At 50.7% G+C, this 27,751-nt stretch overlaps 1 protein-coding gene and 1 pseudogene across 8 annotated transcripts in view; one reads left to right on the top strand and one right to left on the bottom strand.

Annotated features, from left to right (window-relative positions):
- The window catches only part of MINK1 (misshapen like kinase 1), a 68,987-nt gene that overhangs the window by 1,175 nt on the left and 40,061 nt on the right, over nucleotides 1-27,751 (top strand). The window lies entirely within an intron of this gene.
- LOC104663097 lies at nucleotides 308-27,600 on the bottom strand (annotated as a pseudogene).

Below are 27,751 nucleotides of genomic sequence, written 5' to 3'. Positions count from 1 at the left end.
GGTTGAGAGGAAGCAAATGCTGCAGGAATTTCTTGGAAATACCCGTTCATTGTCCCTTGTGGGGCACTTACACACTCTGGTGGAGGAGCTTTCTATAGCATTTATGTTTTTCTTCAGCAGGGAGCTTTGGCTTAAGGGGCAACTTAGTGATTTCAAGGTGAACGCTCCAGACTATCAGCCAGGTGGTGTTTTGATCCTGTGCCCTTCCAGCGCTCTCACCAGGCCGAGGTGTGGGGAGAGCAGGACTTCCCATCTCTAGGTTCGCTTCTCTGGAGGCCCCCGCTCAGACTGTCTTCTGGCTTTTGAGTCAGCCGGGGAACATGGCCAGTAGTGGGAAAAGGCGGTCAGCCACGCAGGTGCCCCGGATATGGCTGGAGGGGAGAGGGGAATTGAAGAGAGCAGAGTCATGTTGTTAATTGGGTTTCTCTAGGTGACACAGTTTTTTTCTTGCCATTTTCAGGTCATAATTTGTGTGGTGCAATGTTGGGCTATGAGACCTGACTTGCTGGAGATAAGGTGATACATCTCTGGGGAGAGGGGCTGAACGTTGAATTTCTCTGTGTGCGCAGGCGCGTGTGTGTGTTGATGGGGAGAGGGTCTGAAGGCTTTAGGAGGGAGATTCTTAAGGTCAGGTAAGCCAGGGTTTAAACTGGGGTGCCCGAGTCAGTTGGGATATAAGGTGGAAATCCCGATTCTAAGTAAAAGTCTCTTAATGTGCTCCATTCTGGGATGAACTTCCACCTATCCTTCCTACCTTGGTTATTGATTAACTGGCCACAGGTTCCTGTGGCTGGGGTGACTGAAATACAATAAAAAATGGGTGGGTCAGGCCGGGCGAGGTGCTCACACCTGTAATCCCAGCACTTTGGGAGGCCGAGGCAGGGGCATCATCTGAGGTCAGGAGTTCGAGACCAGTCTGGCCAACACTGTGAAACCCGGTCTCTACTAAAAATACAAAAATTAGCCGTGCGTGGTGGCACACTCCTGTGATCCCAGCTACTCAGGAGGCTGAGGCAGGAGAATCGCTTGAACCGGGGAGGGGGAGGTTGCAGTGAGCCAAGATTGCGCGCCACTGCACTCCAGCCTGGGTGACAAAGCAAGACCTTATCTTTAAAAAAAAAAAAAAAAAAGGGTGGATCCAAACCACGACCTTTGCTTTGAACCTTGTGGGACTCTGCTTGGGTTTCTCTTGTAGCCTCTTAGCTGGTAGTTTGGCTTGGACCCTCAACCTGGGATTTCCAGCAATTCCACAAACACCCTCTGACCTTAGATGTGGTATTTCGCTTCTGGACTTCTCGGCTTGAAGCAATGTTAGCCTTCCTCAGTTGCCTCCAGCCTTATTCTCCTCTCCCTCCCCTCAGGAGACCTGGTGACCTGCTACCAGTGCTTCTGTCTGGCCTGCCTTACGCTGTTTAAGAAAGCATTCTGCTTCCCCCTTTCCACCCCAGAATGCGAGGGCTTGAGGAGGAGCTGTACCTCCTTTGAAATGGGACTAGCGAGGGCCTACCTTCTCCTTGCTGCTGACCTTTTCTCATTGCCTGTCCCCCTGACTCCACCTCAGAGAGCTGTGGCACTGTCAAGCAGCTAGCGTGGTCATCTCTTGCGCTATTCCTGTCTGTTTTCCAGTGAGAAATGGTGTCTCCCTTTACTACACCATCTTGTGTTGGGGGCTGGGGAGAGGGATGGGAGAGGAACATATTCAGTATTTATTCGCTGGCCTTAAAGAGCCCAAGGTGTATTTCTCCTCTTGTTTCAAGATAAGGCTTGGTTTTCAGCTGGTGATGAGAGTAATCGCCTGATATTAGGGAAGATTGAATTGCGTTAATCTCTTAGCCATGTGTGGGGAGGCCAGATGGACCTGCTACTTTGTAGCCACAGCCACACTTGACCTCTTTGAGGCTCCTTTTCTCCACCCGCCTGGCTGCATTGTGTGGTGAGGAAAAGCATGGGGTTTGGAGTTACAGTCCTGAGTTCAAGTCCTAGCTTCCTCGCTTACTATGTAACCCTGGCCCTGCTCCCCTTACTGCAGATTCTGCCAAGAGCCTTACCCTCTGTAAGCTCCGTTCAGTCCTGTATCGTGGACATGGTGATAGTACTGAATGCAGAGTTGCTTAGGATTAAATGCACATGAAGTACTCAGTACAGTTCCCAGCACATAGTGATCATACGTGATAGCCCTTTTTGTAGTTATTTTTATCAAATGGCAATCAGAGAAGCCTTCCAGGACAACTTTATCTAAAATAGCACTCCCTCCTCTGCTTTATTTTTGTATAAAATTTTATATAGCATTCCCTTAGTCTGCTTTATCCTTCCTCATAGTATTTATCACCAGCTGACATATGTATTTCTGTCAGCTCCACTAAAATGTCAGTTCAGTGGCCGGGTGTGGTGGCTCACGACTGTAATCCCAGCACTTTGGGAGGCCAAGGCAGATGGATCACCTGAGGTCAGAAGTTCGAGACCAGGGCCGGGCGCGGCAGCTCACGCCTGTAATTCCAGCACTTTGGGAGGCCAAGGTGAGTGGATCACGAGGTCAGGAGATCGAGACCATCCTGGCCAACACGGTGAAACCCCGTCTGTACTAAAAATACAAAAAATTAGCCGGGCGTGGTGGCGGGTGCCTGTAGTCCCAGCTGCTCAGGAGGCTGAGGCAGGAGAATGGTGTGAACCCGGGAGGTGGAGCTTGCAGTGAATAGAGATGGCACCACTGCACTCCAGCCTGGGTGACAGAGCGAGACTCTGTCTCAAAAAAAAAAAAAAAAGAAGTTCTAGACCAACCTGGCCAACATGGTAAAACCCCATCTCTACTAAAAAAAAAAAAAAAAAAATATTAGCCAGGTGTGGTGGTGCACGCCTGTAATCCCAGCTCCCGGTTACTCAGGAGCCTGAGGCAGGAGAATCACTTGAACCTGGGAGGTGGAGGTTGCAGTAAGCTGAGACTGCACCACTGCACTCCAACATGGGCAACAAAGCCAGACTCTGTCTCAAAAAAAAAAAAAAACAGTTCAGTGAAAGCTAAGATTTTGACTATTTTGTTCATTTTTGTATCCCCAGTGGCTGTAACAGTGTTTTGCACATAATAGGGGCTCAAATGTTTATTGAAGAAGTGCCTGTTATAACAAGTGAAAGCGCAGCACAGTGCTTGCTTAGAGAAAGTATTCAATAAACCTCAGGCTTCTTAGGCTTCCTTTTGCCCCTCTTTTATTTATGCACAATTAAGAATATATTTTTTCTGGGATGTTTTTAGAATCAGACCTTGTCTGGGGTAAACAGTTCTGGAAGCCTCCAGCTGAGCGATGCCCTTGAAGTAAAGTTAGGATCATCCAACAGAAAATGTGGGCCTCTGTGTCTAAGCTTGGTTATATTCCAGGAGAACCTTCTGACTTGGAACTCTTGGCTTCTCACAAAGGATAAATATCAGCGGAAGTAGATGGGACAAGGAGGGGGCAGACCCCGGCCTGACCTCTTTCCTTTTGCATTGCTCCTTTTGGTTGACCCACTTCATAAATCAAACAGCTTCTTTTTACCGTCCAGCTCGAAGTTTTCGACTGCAGTGTCCTTGAAACTGTGGAGCTATGCTTAGCATGGCTGGATTGAAATCATAGCATGGAACATATTCAAGAAGGACTTGTTGCTCGGTGGTAGCTGCTGACAGAGATGTTCTTTTTCAGATGATTCTGTGGTGTTGTGTCTGTTCTTTGGAGAAGTGTCTTCGCCTTCCTCCTCTCTTCGTGCGGCTGTGGAGCCAGCACCACTCGGAAAGCTGGCAGTTCTGGGCATGTATTTCTAGGCTGCTGAGCAACGTGGGACTGCCACTGTGTTCTGATGTGCTAGCTGTCCAAATGTTGATGACTGATGCCTTAGGCAGGAGAGGAGGAAGAGTGACCTCCTGCTGCAGAAGTAAGGACATTCAATAGTGACTTTTTTCCCCTAGAAAATTGCAAAAGGAGGATGGGGCTGTTTGGAGAACTCGAGGCATTTAGAGTGAAGTGAAATGCCGCTTTGGCAAAATGACAGAAGGAAGATTCCTGAGAACTTGGACGAAACTAGGTGACCAGTCATTCCCCAAACAGAGACAGAGACATCACCACCCTTTATGCTATGGGACAGGACAGACTGCCACAGTCCTTAGGGATATACATAGCGGGAGGTTTTGACGGGTAAGATAACGGTAAGGTCAGCAAGGGAGCCAGCTGGCCCAGCCCCTCACTCTTGCCTCAGGTGCTCAATTAAAACTGTGCCGTACAGAATCCTGACTTCAAATCTGGCCTCCATTCCTTTCCGCATTGAACTGTGTGCCTCAGACAGGGTCACACACACGACTTGCACATGTAAACCACCTTTGTTTGTCATGTAGGGGACACGATGGCAGGAAGTGTGCAACCGCTCTTGCCAAGCTTGTGTTTTGGCGTAGGTCTGTAGAGAAGGCATGCAGTAACCTCTCAACCCAGAAACACAGAGCAATTCTGGACTGAAGAGCATCTCCAGAACCTGTGAGGGTCTGCCTGTCAAATCTGTCTCCAGACAAAGTTGAATCAGAGAAAGTTATCAATAATCTCCTTTACTGCACCAGTCGCCAAGCATTGGCAATCTACTGTGTTGAGAAGCAGGTTCCAAATTCTATGGGAAGGATGTAATATAGTACTCAGTCCTCTACTAAGCTATTTAACCAGATCTCTGGGGACATCCACCCAAGCAATGCCTTTCCAAGCCTACACTCTTTTTTTTTGTTTTTTTTTTGAGGTGGAGTCTCGCTCTGTCGCCCGGACTGGAGTGCAGTGGCCGGATCTCAGCTCACTGCAAGCTCCGCTTCCCGGGTTCCCGCCATTCTCCTGCCTCAGCCTCCGGAGGAGCTGGGACTACAGGCACCCGCCACCTCGCCCAGCTAGTTTTTGTATTTTCTTTTTTTAGTAGAGACGGGGTTTCACTGTGTTAGCCAGGATGGTCTCGATCTCCTGACCTCGTGATCCACCCGTCTTGGCCTCCCAAAGTGCTGGGATTACAGGCGTGAGCCACCGCGCCCGGCCAATTTTTTTTTTGAGATGAAGTCTCTCACTGTCGCCCAGGCTGGAGTGCAGTGTCCGGATCTCCGCTCACTACAAGCTCCGCCTCCCAGGTTCAGGCCGTTCTCCCGTCTCAGCCTCCCGAGTAGCTGGGATCACAGGCACCCGCCACCACGCCTGGCTAATTTTTTGTATTTTTAGTAGAGACGGGGTTTCACCGTGTTAGCCAGGATGGTCTCAATCTCCTGACCTCGTGATCCACCCACCTCGGCCTCCCAAAGTGTTGGGATTACAGGCGTGAGCCTCCGTGCCCGGCCTAGACTCTTTTTTGTGACTGTTACTGTTTTCCTCAATATCCTACAACCTTCAAGATTGAGACGTTTTTGTTAAACCTTATTCCATGAATTACACTCATTTTCTGTGGTCAGTGGGAAGTCATCGTGAAACCTGGTCTTCAGCCCCACTCCCCTCAACACCTACTTTTTACTACTGTGTGTCACAATGTTCTCTTTCCTGGATTGAAGACAGAACAAAAGTGATCAGGTTAATAAGTCAACTCTTAAAGCATTTCTTGAGTGCACACAGAGTATAGTAAGATACAAAAACATGACTTGGTAGAAGAGTTGGATCCTGTCCACAGCTCACGGCCATTCTCTTCTCTCTCCAGTTCTTTTGCCATTCTCCTCCCAACCAGCCAGTCCTTGACTTGAGTCTGGGCCTCTCATAGTTATAGGAAGCTCTTCTAGGGGGTAATGGAAAAAGGGTTTTGAGGCGCTTTGTTCTTACTAAGGGCGGGAATAGTAGAGGGAGGAGAGAAAAGAGGGATGGAATTGTAGTGACCCAAGAGAGCCCCTGGAGATTTTGTCCAGTGGCTAGACAGCCTGAGGTTGTACGTGCTATGTGTGGGTAGGATTTCATGTTCTGTTTGAGGAAAGATCTAGAACTAGGCACAGAGGACACAGTGGTGAACAAGACCGATATGGTTCTCCTACAGTCTAGTAGTAGGGAGAGACATTAATCAAGTAATTATTAATGTGTGTGTGTGTGTGTGTGTGTGTGTGTGTGTGTGTGTGTGTGATTGCAAGCCATGGTAAGGCCTGTAGCAGAAAACTTTAACATGCCATGGGCACATATAACAAGAATGATTTTGATTATATATTCTCAGGATCTCCTGAGGGCTGTGTCGTGGAAAAAAAATTGCTTTTACAAGACGAAACTTTTATAAGACAAAAATATCTAGTTGATTGAGAGAGACGTAAATCACATCAGAAAGCTAAACTGGCATTGCTGCAGAAAGATTAGATAGAGTTGAACCAGCAGGTAGAGTTTGGTGATGGCAAGAATTGGGAGACTCTGGAATGGGGCCATTCTTATGGTGAAGCATTTGGTCAACAATCGAGGGCAAGAAGCCTGAGGAGGGGGTGGAAACTCCAGGCTTCGTTCCAAAAGGATTTCTTCTGAATCTTCCTGTGGGAGGGGAAGAAATGGTTTATTTGTTTGTCTCAAAAGTTAAGAGCATGTATATGGAAAGAGCTTATGACTCATATAATCCTCATTTTTACTTACTGGGGGAGGGACTCTGGGTCCTGGATCTGTGGACTTAGATGTGGCTCCTCAAAGTAGGGTGTATGAGAGAGGAGGGTATATCCCTAGATGTTATTAGCCTAAGGGGTGCCTGGGGTGTGGAAGGTAGGTAAGTCTCACAGAAATAAGAACAAGTAGGCCCAGCCCTCAGCTTAGCTCCTGTGGTCTGTGGGAAGTGGGATTCTTTCTAACATTAGATAGATAGTGTATATAAATAGACAAGACTCTCGATTTACATTGTATACAAGTAAAGGATGAGTGGGGTGTGGAGGGGGAGTGTTACTGGTTTTACATGTTTGAAAGGAAACAGGGTTGGGGAAGCCACGAGTTTTGGGCTTCCTGGAGGAGCCAGACTCTGGGACCAGCTTGAATGTCAGGAGGATGGCAGTGGAGAAGACGGTGGGATGGGCTGTGAGGATCCTGAGTTTGGTGGCACAGCCTGTGGGAGGAGCCTGGGTGACTAGAGAGAGATGAATGGAGGAAATGGGGATGAGCTGCCTAAGAAAAATGGTGATGGTTGGCGAGTGAGGCGGCAAGAAGACCTTTGACAGAGGAGATAGCTGAGACCTCAGGTTCATCCACAGCAGGAGAATTCCAGGGCCACAGGGGACAGGCAATGTGGGGAGTATCTGTGGTTACAACTGGGAGCCCCACCACTTGGAGCCCATGACTCCGTATGTACACAGAGCACCAAATGCTTTTTGCTTCTGTCTTGGGCACCTCCACCATTGGCACTTCCGCCAGTGGTTTCTTCCATTGCCTTTGGGATGAGCAGGCCTCCTAAAAGCAGGCCTGATATTTGCTGGTCTTCTGACAAAGAATGGGAAATTCCTCACACCCTCTTGTTCCAGGAGCCACCTGGGGATTTGAAGGGCTTGGGTTGCCGCGTTGCTCCTAGAGTCACAGGCTTAGAGGAGTTTTCCATGAACAGCGGTCCTGGCGGGGACAGGCTGAGGATCAGTAGGGCTGAATGAAGACAAGCCCACCTCCTTCAAAAGCCACCTCAACTTATGATTTTTCCCAGAAAGCCTCCCCGAATTTTGCCCGCCTTTACTAATCACGTCATCCACTTTCTCACAGACCTTACGATTTAGCATTGGCTTATATATTGCCTTATATTGAATAATGTGTTATGGTCTTGTTTTTCCTACCACTTCCTTATGTGTAGAGACTGTGATCCATATCTCCTCTTGATCCATATAAAGATGCTGAGCACACAGTAGGGGTTCAGAAATTACTTGGTAAGAGACATGGATCTAAGTATGTCTGTGACTGCTCCTTTCCTACTAGATTCAATCCACAAGCAGTACAGGGTGCCCAGTATGTGCTGGGCACCGTGGGATTCAAAGCAATACAGGTGCTGACTCAGTGGTTCTCAGCCAGGGCACCGCTGGCCTCCAGGGAGTGTTTGGAAATGTTGAGGAGGGAGGATTAACTGTCTTGGGAGCGCCGGGTGTGGTGGCTCACATCTGTAATCCCAGCACTTTGGGAGGCCGAGGCGGGCAGATCATGAGGTCAGGAGATTGAGACCCTCCTGGCTAACATGGTGAAACCCCGTCTCTACTAAAAATTAAAAAAAAACTAGCCAGGCATGGTGGCGGGCGCCTGTAGTCCCAGCTACTCGGGAGGCTGAGGCAGGAGAATGGTGTGAACCCAGGAGGTGGAGCTTGCAGTGAGCCGAGATTGGGCCACTGCACTCCAGCCTGGGCGACAGAGCCAGACTCTGTCTTTAAAAAGAAAAAAAAAAAAAAAAAAGTCTTGGGAGCACTAATGGCATTTGATGTCTTGGGAGCACTAACGGCATTTAGCACATGGGGATTGGGGATATTAACCATCTGGCAGAGTCTGGGACAGTGCATCGAAGAACTGTTTTTCCACCCAGATTGCCACTGGTACCTCTCATGAACTTGTTATGGACACGGGAGAGACCCAGGGAAGGACTGGATAGGTTTCTTCCATGAAGTAGAAAGTTCCTAAGTCCCCTGTGTACTTCTTTCCAGGTAGAGAGAGGAATGCGGGCTCTAAATTACCCCTGTGCATGGCACATATCTAGCAGCTTTTGTCTGCCAGCATACCTCTGGAGGTAAAATGGGTAGGCTCCCAGCCAGACTGTAAGGAAGATTTTCATGTTCTCTTTTCACCACCCACCCACTCTTTCTTTCAAGGCACATTTTTAAGAAAGTGGCTGAAGCTTGCAATAGTTAGTCTTTAATTCTAAGTGACTGAGGAAAGAGTCTTCAAGAAAACAGTTGGACAGAGTGCCCCAAAGCCTAAGCAGTGTGAGGCAAAGACAGGCAGGTGCATGCAGCATCTGAGAGAGGGGCCAGCACATCGTCTCTTCTCTGGGATCTTTTCATCCTATACTTGTCTTTTTGAAGACAGAGGTGTGGTGAATGAATGTCATTACTCACATCTCAGGGAGTGACCAGAGAGAGTAGAAGACACCTTGCCCTTGGGCCGAGCGCGGTGGCTCACGCCTGTAATCCCAGCACTTTGGGAGGCCGAGGTGGGCAGATCACGAGGTCAGGAGATCGAGACCATCCTGGCTAACATGGTGAAACCCCGTCTGTACGAAAAATACAAAAAATTAGCCGGGCGAGGTGGCGGGCGCCTGTAGTCCCAGCTACTCGGGAGGCTGAGGCAGGAGAATTGCTTGAACCTGGGAGGCGGAGCTTGCAGTGAGCTGAGATCATGCCACTGCACTCCAGCCTGGGTAACAGTGCGAGCCTTCGTCTCAAAAAAAAAAAAAAAAGAAGAAGAAGACCCCTTGCCGTAGTGTATCCTTTCAGGGTGGGCGAGTGGCTAGGAAGCAGCACAGCTGAGCAGGAGGAGCTGGAGCTGTGCCGCAGAGCTGCCTTCCACAACTCGCTGCTTCCCACCCCCAGTCAGGAGAGCAGAACTTGACAGGCTCCTGGCCTTGGGTAGCCAAGGTTTGTAGGAGCTGGAGAGAGTCCGCCTAACCTTAACAAGGTCATTCCTCACAGTGGAAACTACCTGAACCCCACGTGTTGAAGCACGGTAGGGGGACAGGCAGGATGTGAATCAGAAGTTGGTTGGGGCCGGGCACGGTGGCTCACGCCTGTAATCCCAGCACTTTGGGAGGCCGAGGCAGGCAGATCACTTGAGGTCAGGAGTTCAACACCAGCCTGGCCAACATAGTGAAACCCCGTCTCTACTAAAAATACAAAAAATTAGCTAGGCATGGTGGCAGGCACCTGGAATCCCAACTATTGGGGAGGCTGAGCCGGAGAATCCCTTGAACCCGGGAAGTGGAGGTTGCAGTGAGCCAAGATTGCATCACTGCACTCCAGCCTGGGCGACAGAACGAGACCCCGTCACACACACACACAAAAAAAGAAGTTGGTTGGTTCTAGTAGGTCCCTTTTCTGTCTGTCTTCTGTTTGGAATGAAGGTTGCTCTGATAGAAGTTATTTATATTACAATGTGGATTCATTTCAGAAGGGGGTGTTTGGGGTTGAAATAAGAACGGTAAGGAACACTTACTGTGCAGTAGCTTCTTTCCTTCTGTAATCTCATTGTCCCTCACAATAACCCTTTGAGGTGGAGGATTTATCCTCGTTTGCAAGATGAAGAAACCAAAGCTTACAGAAATTAACCTGGAAGTTAAGTAACTTGCCTGAGGTTGGACAGCCAGGAAGCAGCAGAGCCCACATTCAGACTCAAGTCTGTCTCCAAAACCTGGGCTGCCATGCTGTTGGAGGGAGGTCTGCTCCCACGTGGTGGGGTATATTTGGGGGTGGGCACTGAGGGGAGGACAGGAGGGCAGTGTATAGCTGGCACTCTAGACTACATGCAACTAGTATTGTCTTCTGCCTGTTTTTGGTTTGTTTTCGCTTTTTTTGAGCTGAAATCTTGCTCTTTTGCCTAAGCTGGAGTGCAGTGGCGCGATCTAGGCTCACTGCAACCTCCACCTCCCAGGTTCAAGCGATCCTTATGTCTCAGTCTCCCAGGTAGCTGGGATTACAGGTGCACACCACCACACCTGGCTAATTTTTGTATTTTTAGTAGAGACGGGATTTCACCATGTTGATCAGGCTGGTCTCGAACTCCTGACCTCAGGTGATCCACCCACCTCGGCCTTCCAAAGTGCTGGGATTACGAGTGTGAGCCACCGTGCCCGGCCGCCTGTTTTAATTGTAAATGTGTGATATTCCTGTGACCTGTGGTAAATAGGCTTTGTGGGCTTACTGAGGACTATAACATTATTCATAATGTTTCTCAGTAAAGTTTTTGGAGACTTTTGGAATATGGCCAGTTTCGTGGGCTGGAGACAGCCAGTATGAAAGATAGTTACCGCCCTCCAGGAGCGCGTGGCCTCTAGATCTGTGTCTTAATGGAGGACACCTTTTATTCGTATACCTGGGTCTTTCTGAGGTGGGGAGAGTAAGTGACCTGAGCCTGAGCTGAACTGCTGGTGGGTTGGCACTGGGGAGCACATGTTGGGAATACAGAGCTACATGGGGCTCGTACCCAGAACCGATAGAGATTTCTAAATGTAGAGCTGCTGGGCAGATCACTGTGATGACAAGAAGGACATGCAGAAGAATTCAGAATATTTGGTCTGGAGGAAAGACAGTCGAATCATTCAAAAGAAAGCCTCTTCAGAGGGAGGAGAGGAAGGCTGTCTCATTTCCCCCCACCCTTTAAAAATGTGTTTTGTTTTGTTTTGTTTAATGTGATTAAGTATATATAAGACTTATCATTATAACCATTTTTAAGTGTACAGTTCTGTGGCATTAAGTACATTCACACTGTTGTGCAACTGTAACCACCATCCATCTCCAGAACTACTCCATCCTCCCCAGATGAAACTCTGTACCCGGTAAACACTGACTCTGTGACCCGCCACCTTCCAGCCCCTGGCAGCCGCCATTCCGCACCTCATCGTCTTTTGCATGTGCAGAGTTGAGCAGAGGGTCTGACCGACCAGATGCTTAATATTTGTTGAGTCAGCCTAGGTGCATGTCTCAGAAGTCCATGTATCATCAGCCAACCCGGAACACAACCCCTCTCCCAGCCTCCCAGTTCTCATGCAAGATGACAGACTTCTGAAAGGGATTTTAAATGAAATGGCTGCCTGGAATCACAAGAGGATTGGGCAGTAGCAAGAAAAGTTAAGGGTTTCTGTTCCGTATTCAGTTCCTTTCGCCATCCCCCAGCTATGACGTGCGTTCTGGTTTCTGCTATGCTCATGTTCGTCATCGTGCTTGTTTTCAGCCTCTTACTTCATCTCATCCTGGGGGTCTGATGGTTAGGTGCTAGAGGAAGTTGGAAATAAGGTCGTTTAGGGGATGAAGATGATAGAATATAACAGCATTTCTGTATTAGTATGTGAGGGGTACATGTGTTAAAGGGGGGTCAACCCTCCTGGACTTCCAGGCCTGGGCATTTGAGAACCAGGTCAGGCTCTGTATTCCTCTGGTGTTTATACCCCTGGACAGACCCAAAGCGTGACCTGGAATTGCATTTTTTTTTCTTTTTTTTTTGAGACAGAGTCTCTCGCTCTGTCACCCAGGCTGGAGTGCAGTGACACGATCTTGGCTCACTGCAGCCTCTATCCCCGGGTTCAAGCTATTCTCCTGCCTCAGCCTCCCAAGCACAATAGCTGGGACTACAGGCGCGCGCCACCACGCCCAGCTAATTTTTGTATGTTTAGTAGAAATGGGGGTTTTACCCTGGTGGTCAGGCTGGTCTCAAACTCCCGACCTCGAGTGATCCGCCTGCCTCAGCCTTCCAAAGTGCTGGGATTGCAGGCGTGAGCCACCGCGCATGGCTGAGTTGGATATTTTAGAACAGAGATGAATGCAGTGGCCTCCCTGGCCTCCTCACTTTCCCTCATTCTTGCTATTTACAGTTTCTCACTGACCTTCATGGGGAAGGAGGAAAAAGGGAGGGAGAGACATACTTATTCTTCAGGTGACCCAGGAAGAGAAGAGGGTAGGAGAGCCCCCTGTCTTAGAGGTCACAATACAGGCCTCTAGCTGGTAGGCTGGGGTGGTATGTTAGGGTACACTATTGTGGGCTGTGCCCTTACATTACCAGGGAGAAGCCTGCAGTGCAAAAGACCTCTGCCTTTCCTCACAATAGTGTCAGATTGCAAGGATCAAGGGAAGACTCAAGGACTTATGAGGTCTTTTTTTCTCTGCCTCCATGTACAACCTTAGAGGAGGCTACACGTATTTGATGACACCTGCCAGGAAATGCCCAATACTGAATGGCCTTTCTCACCACAATTCCTCTTGCTGCAGTCTGAAGCCTACTTTTTTCTTAGACTAAGCCAGGTCTGAATGGCAGTCAGTTGTTTTCCTTGGACTGAGTCTCAGTCTACCCCACCCTAATGTTCAAAGTTTGAATGAAGGAATGTTCCAGTTGATGACTCCTAGAGACACTAACATCCTTAGGTGTTATCTTGCAGTCTGCCTGGATGTTGTTCCCATCACCATCGCCAATAAAAGTAATAAGTGATTGAAGTGTTTGTGTTGATAGCAGAGCATCTATGGGCCATCTTATCATTACTGATTTTGAGACAGGGTCATGCTCTGTTGCCCAGACTGGAATGCAGTGGCATGGTCATAACTCGCTGCAGCCCTGAACTCCTGGCCTCCAGTGATCCTCCCACCTCTGCCCCCCAAGGTACTAGGATGACAAGTGTGAGCCACCATGCTCGGCCCCATCTTACATTTCAAAAGGTGCCAGCAGTCAGTCAAGGTCTCGGAGCTAGTGAGAGCTGACTTCCCATGCTCATGTCTCATGACTCTGCCGCATTGCCCAGTCCTCACAGAAACAAAGATCTCATGTGAGATTGGTCAGTGTGGGGTCCAAAGTGTAGTCTTTGCAGATTAGGTGTGTTTCACAAGTTAACAATGAACATACCTGCTACTGCCCAGATCTCCTGTCCTGGCCTCATAACCTCCTCAGGTGGCCCAAATTGCCCATCTCTAAAGAACTGTCAGTGGAAGGCCTGCTAACACAATGGGCTGTTTGCCTTTGCCTTTGAGGCAGTATGATCCATGGAGGGTACATGGCACGAGGAGCTGGGCAACCTGGTTCTAGTTTCGGTTCCATTTCATTCATTCATTCATGCATTCATTCATTCATTTAGATGGAGTCTCGCTCAGGCTGGAGTGCAGTGGCGCAGTCTCAGCTCACTGCATCCTCTGCCTCCCGGGTTCAAGTGATTCTCCTGCCTCAGCCTCTAGCGTAGCTGAGATTACAGGCTCCCACCACCATGCCTGACTAGGTGAGCTGAAGCTGGTTTGAATCCACATCTGTCTCCAAGCCTACACAGTTGCAGGGAGTGTTTCCCGAGGGCTGTAGGATGATAGGATCCCTAATATCCCTTCAGGGCCAGGAGTCCTTCTTTCTTCCTAAAAATTTTTGAGTGCCTACTATGAGACAGAGCCAGCCCCCTGTCATAGAGGTCAAAATATGCTTTATTTGTTCTCACACGGACTTAAACATATGAATATATCAAATGTGTAAATTGCAGTGTTCTCTATATAAGGAAAAGTGCATGTATGAGGTGGTGACTGTGTGTTAAGCTGGGAGGAGCTGATAGAAACGGGGGGTGCCAGTGACCAGGGCGGGTGGTGTCTCACAGCTGGTCTGGGAAACACCAGTTCCTACTGTGTGGAGAGATCTCAGGTTGAGCGCAGTGTCAGAGTGTGGGCATGGAAGGACACAAAAAAATAAAGGGAAGTTTCAGAAAAAGCTCTGGGCCCAGTACAGTGGCTCATGCCTGTATTCCCAGCACTTTGGGAGGCAGAGGTGGGTACAGTGCTTGAGCTCAGGAGCTTGAGACCAACCTGGGCAACGTATAGACCTCGTCTCTGTTGAAAAGGAGAGAGAGGGAGGAGAGAGAAGGGAAGGAGCGAGGGAGGACAGGAGGGAGTCTGAAGGACTGTTTGATTTGAAATATGACCTTCAGGATACGTACACTCCAAAGATGGTTTCCTGAGTGTGTTAGTGCTGAGGAGGAAAAGCAGTCAGAACCAAGTGGGGATTGACTTGTGAAGACAGGGAACTGTTCCTTAGGGACAGAGAGGGACCTGAAATGGGGGGCCTTCCCCATCATCCCTCCCTGTGACTGCACAGGCCTTGGAGACAGGCTTGATTCAAACCCCAGTTCTGTCACTTACTATGTGTTCTTTGGTGAGTAACTCATACCCCTATGCCTCAGTTTTTGGGTTTTTTTTTTTTTTTTTTTGAGACGGAGTCTCGCTCTGTCACCCAGGCTGGAGTGCAGTGGTGCGATCTCAGCTCACTGCAAGCTTCGCCTCTCGGGTTCACGCCATTCTCCTGCCTCAGCCTCCCGAGTAGCTGGGACTATAGGCACCTGCTACCACGCCCAGCTAATTTTTTGTATTTTTAGTAGAGACAGGGTTTCACTGTGTTAGCCAGCATGGTCTCGATCTCCTGACCTCGTGATCCGCCCGCCTCGGCCTCTCAAAGTGCTGGGATCACATGTGTGAGCCACTGCGCCCGGCCTCATTTTTGTATTTTTTAGTAGAGACGGGGTTTTGCCATGTTGGCTAGGCTTGTCTTGAACTCCTGACCTCAGGTGATCCATCCGCCTCATCCTCCCGAAGTGCTGGGATTACAGGCCTGAGCCACTGTGTACCGGGCCCCTGGTGCCTCAGTTTTGTCCTTTATAAAATGAAGGTAACAAGACTCACCTAATAGGGATGTTGAGAGTATTAAATAAAAGGGATGTAAAGTACTTAGTCTGGTAAATGCCCATTAGACAGGTGGTAGCTGCCCAACTTTTCTTACTGTACAAAGTTCCCACAAAGCATGTCTCCTGAGGTTCTTTAACGTTCCTCTCCCCCGACTTAGTATTTTGTTTAAAAAAAGAGAAAACCGGCCGGGCGCGGTGGCTCACTCCTGTAATCCCAGCACTTTGGGAGGCCAAGGTGGACAGATCACGAGGTCAGGAGATCGAGACCATCCTGGCTAACATGGTGAAACCCCGTCTCTACTAAAAATACAAAAAATTAGCCAGGCGAGGTGGCGGCCGCCTGTAGTCCCAGATACTCGGGAGGCTGAGACAGGAGAATGGCGTGGACCCGGGAGGTGGAACTTGGAGTGAGCCGAGATCGCGCCACTGCACTCCAGCCTGGGCAATGAGCAAGACTCCATCTCAAAAAAAAAAAAAAAAAGAAAGAGAAAACCACCCAGTCTATTGATTTTAATGTAAATGGCTGCGAGTGAGTCAGTGAGCCCCAGGTGTAGACCTGGAATTCTGTGGGCTTGGCTCCCCTTTCCCAGACCTAGAGCCTCCTGCCATATCCTGAAAGTCTTCCAGCGTCACTGCAAGAAAGAGTGTAACTTCAGTCTGAACACGAAAGTCCTGTTTGTCCTGACTCAGGAATTCCGGCAATCACTGGGCAGTCACTCTGGCCCTGCGTGCTGTTTTCTGTAAAAGCTCTGGACCCACCCAGAGAAAGCATTCAGCCTGAGGGGAAAACCTGTGCCTCACCCTTGGGGATACACAGCTTTGTTGGGATGTGGGAGACAAGACGTTCGCACAAAAATGTATAAAAAGCTTTATTGAAAGGCACAGATTCAGGGCTGGGCGGCTCAGGATGCTGGGCTCCTTACTCTGCCTTGCCTGGAGATTGAGATTCCTGCCTTGAGCCTTTGTGTACTCCCCATCCCTGTTCCTCCCTTGGTTAACTCTTGCTTGTCCCTGTGGTCTCAGCTTTTTTTTTTTTTTTTTTTTTTTTTAGTTGGAGTTTTGCTCTTGTTGCCCAGGCCAGAGTGCAGTGGTGCCATCTTGGCTCATTGCAACCTCTATCTCCTGGTTTAAGCAATTCTCCTGCCTCAGCCTTCTGAGTAGCTAGGATGACAAGTGCCCGCCACCATGCCCGGCTAATTTTTTGCATTTTTAGTAGAGACGGGGTTTCTCCATGTTGGTCTGGCTAGTCTCGAACTCTCGGCCTCAGGTGATCTGCCCATCTCGGCCTCCCAGTGTTGGGATTACAGGTGTGAGCCACTGCACCGGGCTGGTCTCAGCTTAAATATCACTTCCTTAGCAGGCATTTCCTGGCTCCCTTCCCCATCACGACCTCCGTTTAGTCTTTCTTTTCTTCTTCTTCATCTTTTTTTTGAGATACTGTCTCCCTCTGTCATCCGGGCTGGAGCGCAGTGACGCAAGCATGGCTCGCTGCAGCCTCCTTGAGTCGTTCTGATAGCACTCTCTACTTTCGCATCAGTCTTTCACAGGTGTTATGTAATTATGTCTCTAATGTCTGCTTCGTTGACTAGACTGTAAGCTTCATGAAGGAAGAAGGGACCATTTCTGTTTTGTTCAGTGCCACATTCTAGTATCTAGCAAGGTCTGTTTATAGCTGACACTCAGTGTTTGTTGAATGAATACATGAGCTGGTTCACCAGACCATAGAGTTGGCATGAAAAGTGTCTGGGAAGGTTTCTTAGGATAAACAGGAGAGACAGGCCTGGTGAAAAGTTGAGTGAACATGTTTGCTCCATCCTGCTGGTCAGGAAGTTCCCCTTCTGTCTCACCTGCGTCTCTTCAGCTGTAATTTATCCTGGGTTGGTCCTTGGTGGGGCCAGAGAATATCTGGTCTCCACCCTTTGGAGAGTAACCCTGTTCTTTCTCAGAGTGTGATTCAGACAGTCCTTCCTCCCCTTCCTGCTGGCCCCACCCTCTACCTGTTCTTCCTCCAGCTGACTCAGCTTCGCACCCTCTCCCACTCCTTCCAGGGTCTCTTTTCCTGTCCCCTTGCCCTTCAGAGCTTTCAGTCCTAAGTTTTCCCTCGTGGCCTCTCATTGGTCTTCTGGAATTCGGAATCATATGGGTGCAGGTCACAAGTTTTCTTGGTCATGAAGCTTCCCTAGTCTCTTCCCTTGGATTTGTGGACACCTGACTCCCACAGGAGGAGGCTGGCAATAAGGTATAATGATCTGTTTGTGCTGCAATTGAAAACCAGCAGCAAGAAGCCTTATTATTATCCAACCCCTGATGACTGGTGTTGTCCTCCTCCGTTAGCTTGGCATCTGCCAGCCTGAACGGACCTGGCATCTCCTTTCTGCCCCCTCCCACTGCCATGCTGTGCCCTTCCTTGCTCTCTCTGGTGTCCGCTCCCCAGGGACTGCCCCTCCTCCCTGCCCGTCAGCCTCAGGCCACAGACCTGTTTTTCCTCCCTTCTCCCTCACCTGCCCTCCTCTCAGTTCTGCTCTTTCTCTCATTTATTCTCTCCTGAACTGCCGCACTTCACCCTAAATCCCAGCAACGCCAACAGTTTCAGTAAATCACTTTTTGCCACAGTTTTGCCTTGCTCAGTGGGAGCCAGTTTCTTCCTAATGACTCTATGCAAATTTGTAGCACTTTGTGGATTTTAAAATGTTTTTATGTCGGTGAATTCTTATGAAATGGGCCTGGGTAGGTAAGGAAAAGAGCCTCCAAGAGGTTAAGCGATTTTTATACAGAAGAGTCAGAACCAGTGCCCAGGCCTTCTGATTCTTAGTACAGTAAACACTAAGCATTCCCTATCATTCCATTTCACCACGCTCCTGTCTTGCTGTTGGCCTCAGCTAAGAAAGCCTACCCCTGAGTTACCCTCTTCCATCTTAGAGCCTTCCTGCTCACTGTCTGCCCGCCTGCGATGGAGACTTCTTTGGCCCTGCTCATCCAGCCCAGCCTCTGCCCATTTCCTTCTCCTTTCCACTGTGCTGACTCTTCTCTCCTCCAGGAAGCCTTCCCTTCATCTCTCCTGGCCCTGTTGTCTCCCGACCTCTTTGGGCCATTATTAGTGTTCCCGTTTGGTTTTTGCCAACCATATAGCAATTCCCTGCCTTGAGAAAGACCACTCTCGGGCCAGGCGCACTGGCTCACACCTGGAATCCCAGCACTTTAGGAGGCCAAGGTGGGTGGATCACCTGAGGTCAGGAGTTCAAGACCAGCCTGACCAACAAGGTGAAACCCTGTCTCTACTAAAAATACAAAAATTAGCTGGGCATGGTGGCTTGTGCCTGTAATCCCAGCTACTTGGGAGGCTGAGGCAGGAGAATCACTTGAACCTGGCAGGCGGAGGCTGCGGTGAGCCGAGATCGTGTCGTTGCACTCCAGCCTGGGCAACACAGTGAGACTCTGCCTCAAAGAAAAAGAACTAAGAAAGTCCACTCTGGGGCCGGGCACGGTGGCTCAAGCCTGTAATCCCAGCACTTTGGGAGGCCGAGACGGGCGGATCACGAGGTCAGGAGATCGAGACCATCCTGGCTAACATGGTGAAACCCCGTCTCTACTAAAAATACAAAATCTAGCCGGGCGAGGTGGCGGACGCCTGTAGTCCCAGCTACTCGGGAGGCTGAGGCAGGAGAATGGCGTGAACCCGGGAAGCGGAGCTTGCAGTGAGCCGAGATTGCGCCACTGCACTCCAGTCTGGGCGACAGAGCGAGACTCCGCCTCAAAAAAAAAAAAAAAAAAAGAAAGTCCACTCTGGTAAAACATTGACCGAGCATATAAATTATAAGGTGCTGATTCATGTGACAAAAAGAAGATTCACTTTTAGTAGCTGCTCTAATGCATTCCACTTAAGTGAATATTCAAGGATTATTTTGGAAGGATGGAAATAATCCAAAACTAGTGTTAGAAACTGCTGCATTAAGGAAGGAGGGAGATTTTTCTAGATAACACCAGCTTTCTTTTATTTCTGTATTCATTCATTCCACAGGCAGGTATTGAGGGCAGCCCTGACCTCCAAGAACTTAGTCTAGCAGAGGAGACAGATAAGAAAATCAATCATGAAAATGTAATTGGTGTCATGAAAGGGTCAGTACAGGGTATTGTGGGAGGAGAGGATCATCAGGGGCACTTCCTGGAGGTGACATTGTCTCAGTGGAGGTTGGGACCATGGGCACGAGGCATCCAGGTAAAGAGGAGGAGAGTGATGAACTCGCAAGAGTGAACAGCATGTGGAGACCCAGGAGTGAGAAGGAACGGAGCGAAAGCCACTAGTTAGTGCAGTGCTCCTGCCCCTCTGCCTCATCCCCATGCCAGCAAGAACCAAAAGGCACACCATGAGAATTGGCAAGGCTCCCGGTAAACCATAGCTGGGATATTCAGCTGTACAGCAGTCATATGTGAGCCTGAGGAAGAACCTGTTTGGCCCACAGAGGGAAATGGAATCTACCCAGTGGGGGCAGTGTGATTGGTGGGTGCAGTGTGGTTGGTGGGGGGAGTATGGTTGGTGGGGGGAGTGTGGTTGGTGGGGGGAGTGTGGTTGAGAGGGAGTATGGTTGGTCCAGGAGTGTGGTTGAGGGGGAGTGTGGTTGGTGGGGGAGTGTGGTTGGTGAGGGAGTGTGGTTGGGGGAGGAGTATGGTTGGTGGGGGGAGTGTGGTTGGTGGGGGGAGTGTGGTTGGTGGGGGGGAGTGTGGTTGGTGGGGGAGTGTGATTGGTGGGTGTAGTGTGGTCGGTGGGGGGAGTGTGGTCGGTGGGGGGAGTGTGGTTGGGAGGGAGTATGGTTGGTCCAGGAGTGTGGTTGAGGGGGAGTGTGGTTGGGAGTGTGGTTGGGGGAGTGTGGTTGGTGAGGGCAGTGTGGTTGGGGGAGGAGCGTGGTTGGTGAGGGAGTATGGTTGGTGGGGGGAGTGTGGTTGGTGGGGGAGTGTAGTTGATCGGGGAGTGTGGTTGAGGGGGAGTGTGATTGGTGGGGGGGAGTGTGGTTGGGGGAGGAGTGTGGTTGGTCCAGGAGTGCGGTTGAGGGGGAGTGTGGTTGAGGGGGAGCGTGGTTAGTGGGGAGGAGTGTGGTTGGTGGGGGAGTGTGGTTGGTGGGAGAGTGTGGTTGGGGGAGTGTGGTTGGTGGGGGAGTGTGGTTGGTGGGGGAGTGTGGTTGGAGGGGGAGTGTGGTTGGTGGGGGAGTGTGGTTGGTGGGGAGAGTGTGGTTGGTGGGGGAGTGTGGTTGGTAGGGGGAGTGTGGTTGGTGGGGGGAGTGATTGGTGGGTGTAGTGTGGTCGGTGGGGGGAGTGTGGTCGGTGGGGGAGTGTGGTTGGTGGGGGAGTGTAGTTGATCAGGGAGTGTGGTTGAGGGGGAGTGATTGGTGCGGGGGAGTGTGGTTGGGGGAGGAGTGTGATTGAGGAGGAGTGTGGTTGAGGGGGAGTGTGGTTGAGGGGGAGTGTGGTTGAGGGGGAGTGTGGTTGAGGGGGAGCATGGTTGTGGAGGAGTGTGGTTGGTGGGGGGAGTGTGGTTGGGGGAGGAATGTGGTTGGTGGGGAGAGTGTGGTTGAGGGGGATTGTGGTTGGTGGGGGGAGTGTGGTTGGTGGGGGGAGTGGTTGAGGGGGAGCGTGGTTGAGGGGGAGCGTGGTTGGTGGAAGAGTGTGGTTGGTGGGGGGAGTGTGGTTGGTAGGGGGAGTGTGGTTGGGGGAGGAGTGTGGTTGGTGGGGAGAGTGTGGTTGGTTTGGGGAGTGTGGTTGGTAGGGGGAGTGTGGTTGGTTGGGGAGTGTGGTTGGTGGGGGGAGTGTGGTTGAGAGGGAGTATGGTTGGTCCAGGAGTGTGGTTGAGGGGGAGTGTGGTTGGTGGGGGAGTGTGGTTGGTGAGGGCAGTGTGGTTGGGGGAGGAGCGTGGTTGGTGAGGGCAGTGTGGTTGGGGGAGGAGCGTGGTTGGTGAGGGAGTATGGTTGGTGGGGGGAGTGTGGTTGGTGGGGGGAGTGTGGTTGGTGGAGGGAGTGTGGTTGGTGGGGGGAGTGTGGTTGGTGGGGGAGTGTGGTTGGTGGGGGGAGTGTGTTTGGTGGAGGGAGTGTGGTTAGTGGGGGGGGAGTGTGTTTGGTGGAGGGAGTGTGGTTGGTGGGGGGGGAGTGTGGTTGGTCGGGGGAGTGTGTTTGGTGGAGGGAGTGTGTTTGGTGGGAGGACTGTGGTTGGTGGGGGGAGTGTGGTTGGTGGGGGGAGTATGTTTGGTTCAGGAGTGTGGCTGGTCCAGGAGTGTGGTTGGGGGAAGTGTGATTGGTGGGGGGAGTGTGGTTGGGAGGGGAGTGTGATTGGTTGGGGGAGTGTGGTTGGTGGGGGAGTGTGGTTGGTGGGGGCAGTGTGGTTGCTGTGTGCCATCGGAAGGCCATGCAAACTTGAGCTCTTGCTTCACCTTGACAAACATTTCACTTGTTAGAGCCCTGGCTTTCTCATCTGTTCTCTGTGGTAGTCATTCCTGCCCAGCTTCCCTGCGGGATTTTTTTTTTTTTTTTTTGAGACGGGGTCTCGCTCTGTCGCCCAGGCTGGAGTGCAGTGGCCGGATCTCAGCTCACTGCAAGCTCCGCTTCCCGGGTTTACGCCATTCTCCTGCCTCAGCCTCCTGAGTAGCTGGGACTACAGGCGCCCGCCACCTCGCCCGGCTAGTTTTTTGTATTTTTTAGTAGAGACGGGGTTTCACTGTATTAGCCAGGATGGTCTTGATCTCCTGACCTCGTGATCCGCCCTTGTCAGCCTCCCAAAGTGCTGGGATTACAGGCTCGAGCCATCGCGCCCGGCCCCCCTGCGGGTTTAAGTGCAGATGCAGTCATGGCTGTGAAAGTGCCCTGTGAACTGTAAAGTCTGGGCAGTTGGGTGGTGGCAGGAGGGGCAGCAACTGTGAGAGGATGAACTTGATTCTACTGATGTTGGACAGAAACTGACTCTTGGGAAGGAGACAGAATCAAACAGCTCTGACATTTGAAAAGCCATGGCCTTGCTTACCTACAGTGAGACTTGGGAAGAAGTGCTGGGGAGGTAAAGGCGAGATACCACCTCCGCTGCCCGGAAGACTTTGCAAGATACTCCAACTGGGGACAGGGGATGGCTAGAATGACCTCCAGCCATCTTCACACCCGAGGCTGGGGCTGCTCTCCCAGGCCTGCAGTTCTGTATTTTCCCTTAGAAGGTTCTGGAGGCAGACGGAACCTCAGAAGCAAGCTGTTTATTTTTTAGGTTTTTCAGTTTATTTTTAAATTTTTGACTGTGATGGTGTTTATTTTTTCCTTTTCCCTTTCCCCACTTCCCCAGCTCAGCATCAGAAAGGGACCATCTGTCCGTTGCCTTGCTGTGGCCATTTTAGAACCAGCGCAAGGCTGCTTGAATCTGGTCCCTTCTTCTCCCTCCCTCCCTCCCCCACCACCTGGCTTTCTCTACTCCACACTGCCTGCTTTCATCCAGCTCCCTCCAGGTGTCAGCTGCCACCTCCTGTAGGCCTCCATCTGTGAAGACCTCCAGGCTGGGTCCAGCCACCAGCCCAGGGCCCCTGTCTGAGGCAACCAGATCTGTGGGGAACCTAGACGTGGAGGCAGCAAAATCAGCCTGTGAGAGGAGGAGGAGGGGAATTAGTTCCAGTGTCCTTGCTCCAGGCAGGGCCCCTCTGCTCTGACTGGTTTCTGATGAGAATGGTATCTGTATTCACGTATGTGTCATGTCCTGACTTGTTGCTGCCTCTGCATGTACCTGCAAGTCAGTGCGTATGTGCATGCGTGTGTCTCACACGTCCCTCTGGCATAGAGATCCATGAGTGATTTATAAACTGCCCTTCCTCCCGTCACATAAATATTTTTCCTGGTTTCTTTGCCTTCCTTCTACTTATAGAACTGGCCTGATTTCCTCCCCTCCTGTGCTTCATTCCCATAAAAACACTTCACAACACGGGTAGCCATCAATAAACAGAGGACAAGTACTTCACATTGTGGAATCAGAATGAAAAGATGCGGTTGAGTTCCACAGCGTGAGAGGCACAGTTAGCAGTGGAGAGTCTGTTTCAGAGAGTAAGGAAAGCTGAGAAAAGGAGTTTTTCTTTGAAGGCTTCATTAAAAAGTCCAGGCTGGGCAGCAGTGGCTCCCTCCTATAGTTCCAGCACTTTGGGAGTCCCAGGCGGGCAGATCGCTTGAGGTCAGCAATTTGAGACCAGCCTGGCCAACATGGTGAAACCCCATCTCTACTAAAAATACAAAAAATTAGCTGGGCATGGTGGCGAGCACCTATAGTCCCAGCTCTTACTATACTTAGGAAGCTGAGGTAGGAGAATCACTTGAACCTAGAAGGGGAGGTGGCAGTGAGCTGAGATTGTGCCACCACACTCCTGTCTTAAAAAAAAAAAAAAAGTCCAGGCACAGTGGCTCACACCTGTAATCCCAGCACTTTGGGAGGCCAAGGCGGGTGGATCACCTGAGGTCAGGAGTTCAAGACCAGCCTGGCCAAGACGGTGAAACCCCGTCTTGGCCAGGCACGGTGGCTCACGCCTGTAATCCCAGCACTTTGGGAGGCCAAGGCAGGTGGATCATGAGGTCAGGAGATCAAGACCATCCTGGATAACACAGTGAACACAGTGAAACCCAGTCTCTACTGAAAATACAAAAAATCAGCCGGGCATGGTGGCAGGCGCCTGTAGTCCCAGCTACTCAGGCGGCTGAGGCAGAATAATGGCGTGAACCTGGGAGGCCGAGGTTGCTGTGAGCCAAGATTGCACCACTGCACTCCAGCCTGGGCGACAGAGCAAGACTCCGTCTCAAAAAAAAAAAAAAAAAAAAAAGAAACTCCGTCTCTACTAAAAATACAAAAAAATCAGCCAGACATGGTAGCAGTCACCTGTAATCCCAGCTACTCAGGAGGTTGAGGCAGGAGGATCACTTGAACCTGGTAGACAGAGGTTGCAGTGAGCCAAGATCACACCGTTGCACTCCAGCCTGGGCAACAAAAGCGAGACTCTGTCTCCAAAAAAAAAAAGTCCAGTTGATGATGGTATGTCATGGACAGTAGGAAATTGATGAGGGTACCAGTCTATCTTCTCTCTTCCTTTCATTTGCTCAGTGACGAGATGCTGGTGACCCCTGCTCCTCCTCTTGCCATAGGAACATTTAATCTATCTCATGGTTTGGCTTTGGGCCTGCCGTTCATCCCAGGCACCTGGGTGCTTGGGGATGGTGCTACCTACCTGCTTCCTAGCTGGCTCTGGGGTAAATGGAGACTTCTTCAGGCCTGCGAGGGCCACCTCCCATTGAGAAAGGCAGGCATCTGGCTCTCTACTTACCCTTTGGGTCCTTGGGGGGCTGTGTCCGGTATCTCTGCTTAGGTAGGAAGGAGGAGGTGATCTTATCAGACTTTTCCAGCCACTTCCCTATCTCCAGCTCGCACAGCCACTCCATTTTCTCTCTTTCGTACACACAATCTCTCTTTTTTTTTTCCTCCCCCGACATCTGAGAACTTTATCACACACAGCCTCCGCACTGGGCCTGTTAGCCTGGGCTGGAGAGGATGGTCCTGTCCCAGGAGGCTCAGCAATGGGAACCTCCGTGAGGTGACACTCTACCTGAAGGTTACGAGAGAATTGGGAGACAAGGGCTGCTCCGCAGGGTCATGGACAGGCCAAAGCTTTATAAATGTCCAGTGAAGAGAGAATGACTAATTCATTCTAATTCATCCTTATACATAGAGCACTCAAGGGAGACAGGTGGGGCATCCAGGGGCCTGAGTCCTCACTGGTCGGAGACCTGGATGGGTGATGAATAGGCTCAGGTGTCCACAGCATAGGGCAGGAGGGGGCAAGGCCTAGCCAACAGACGACGAGCTCTAGGACACCGTACACTTAGAAGACCAACTCCTGAGGGCCAGCTGCCCGGCACAGGCATGTCAGGCTGTTTGTTCCGGAACGAGGAGGGGTGCTCTTTACATCGTCTTCTGTGACTGGTGGGTTTTGAGAGGGGCTGCTTTGTGGAGAGGATGAGCACCTTGGCAAAGATGAGGATCAGTGTCATGCCCACACATAGTTAGGGCTGCTGGGTAGTGCCCCACTTGCTAGTGTCTCCCACGACGATGATGGCAAAGCCAGCTGCCAGGCCACTCAGGCCAGCGCTCAGCTGGAGGAAACTGCTGTAGAGGCTGATGTCATCATTCAGGGAGCTGGCAGTGGGGACAGCCGCCACTAGGCCATAGATGGTGATGATACCAGTCATGACCACTGGGATGATGGACTTCATGATCAGCTCTGGCCACATGTCAGACATGGCCACGATGCTGGTGCCATTGTTGGCCATGCCATAGGCAGCACCCAGGCTACTGGAGACCATGGTGGCCATAGCACCCAAGATGGTGAAAACCCACAAAGCATACTCGGCGCTGTTGTTGGAGGTGTCTGTGAGTGGGGAGGGGGACAAGGATGGGCATGGCAGAGGGTGAGTGTAAAGATAGTAGACTGGTGGCAGCAAAGATGCTTTTCTTTTTTCTTTCTTTTTTTTTTGAGAGAAAGTCTCACTCTGTAGCCCAAGCTGGAGTGTAATGGTACGGTCTCTGCTCACTTCAACCTCTGCCTCCGAGGCTCAAGCCATTCTCATGTCTCAGCCTCCCGAGTAGCTGGAACTACAGGTACACACCACCATGCCCAGCTAATTTTTTGTATTTTTAGTAGAGATAGGGTTTCACCATGTTGCCCAGGGTGGTCTCGAACTCCTGAGCTCAGGCAAATCCGCCAGCCTTGGCCTCCCAAAGTGCTGGGATTACAGGCGTGAGCCACCACGCCCGGCCAAGATGCTCTTTCTCTTACACACATACCCTCCTATTTCTTTTCTTATGCACACACACACACACACACAGCCTTTAGCTACTCCTATCTAATTGAAGGATGCCTAAGACACCACCCTTCTGTCAGAATACTTGCCCCTCCTTCCATATCTCCACCAGTACTGTATCCTTGTGGAACTTAAATTGTTGGGGAAACCCCATCTGCCCCTTGTCTCTCAGGCCCTTATCCCCTCCCCTGCGGTGGCTTCAGAATATCTCCTACAGATGGGGTTTAGGGTTAGTAATCTGGTGGTACTGGGGCTAAGGGATAGGTTGTAAAGCTTCATTTGCATAGCAGTCACTTGATTTGTTTTCCGAGAGCCCAACCGGGGGGCTCTGTCGGCCTTCTTTGCCGGAGGCCGACAGACCTCTTCCCCACACCTTAGGTGACCAAAATAAACTTGCAGTTTTGCTCCTACACTTGCCTACTCGCTGGTTCTTTTGTACCCGCTCTGGTGGTCTTAGAAAAACAAATCATCACTATGTTAACACTTAGATTGTTGGTGTTTTGGGGTGTCTTTAAGGGAGCTAATGAATTTATGGGAGGCTAAATACCCCCTCCCCCACTGGGTATAGCCACTGCCTTTGCCCCCTCTTCCTCTGTGTGGGCCTTCTGGATTACAGGAAGAGCTCAGGAAAACAGGCCTATTGTTCTCCTCTGGGAGGGAGGGAGGGCCTCCCGGGCCAGCTCAGGCTCACTGACCTCTGAACTGGTACCCGATAAACAGAGGCTCCAAGACCCTGGCAGCCTTGCTCTTCCAAGGCGAGGGAGTTATTTGGCTTGAGACTTTATTCTGTTCTGCCAGCTCTTGTTGATTCCCTCTTTTTTTTTTAATTTAAATTTAATTTTTTTTTTTTCTTTTGAGATAAGATCTTGCTCTGTCACCCAGGCTGGAGTGCAATGGCGCAGTCTCGGCTCACTGCAACCTCTGTCTTCCAGTCTCAAGTGATTCTCATGCCTCACCCTCCTGAATCGCTGGGATTACAGGCGTACACTACCATGCCTGGTTAGTTTTTGTATTTGTAATAGAGACAGGGTTTCACCATGTTGGCCAGACTTGGTTCCCTCTTTAGACCACAAGTTCCCATTCTCTTTCCCTAGTGTCCTCTGACATTCTCTTCTCTCCCTTCCCCCTTCTGTTTTTCTCTGTCACAGGTTTCTCTGAGTCTTTCTGGCTCCTGTGTAGTCAGTCCTGGTATGGTTAGTAACAGGAGGAAGCCTGCCTTTTTGGAAGTACAAGGAGCTAGGAAAGGAGGGGTCTCTCCCAGACTAGAGAAGTCTTCTCCTCCCCCAGCCTCACAGCTAGCTGACTCTGTCTTGTCCTCGCAACACCCAGGATTCCCCCCCGGCCCGTCCCAACACCAGGCACCAGGGCAGCCCCACCTCCTGCCCTGTTTCCTGTCGGGGTAGGATGGCACCTTGCCTGGGTCTGGGAACAGCACTGGCTCCAGCAGCAAGACCTGCCGGGGCATATCTGAGTGAAGAATCATTGCTGGGCTCGAAGCACAAGAGAGACCAATCCTTCCTTGTCTCCACTGGGCTGTTTAGTGCTTCTTTCCCAAGGACTTCCATCCCTTCCCCAGGCTTTATGGTTCCAGTTCTTCTACCATTCTGGAAGCTCCC

This window comes from Rhinopithecus roxellana, chromosome 19 (genome assembly GCF_007565055.1).
Source record: "Rhinopithecus roxellana isolate Shanxi Qingling chromosome 19, ASM756505v1, whole genome shotgun sequence".
Classification (NCBI taxonomy): Eukaryota; Metazoa; Chordata; class Mammalia; order Primates; family Cercopithecidae; genus Rhinopithecus; species Rhinopithecus roxellana.
This window is presented reverse-complemented; position numbering and strand designations above follow the sequence as displayed.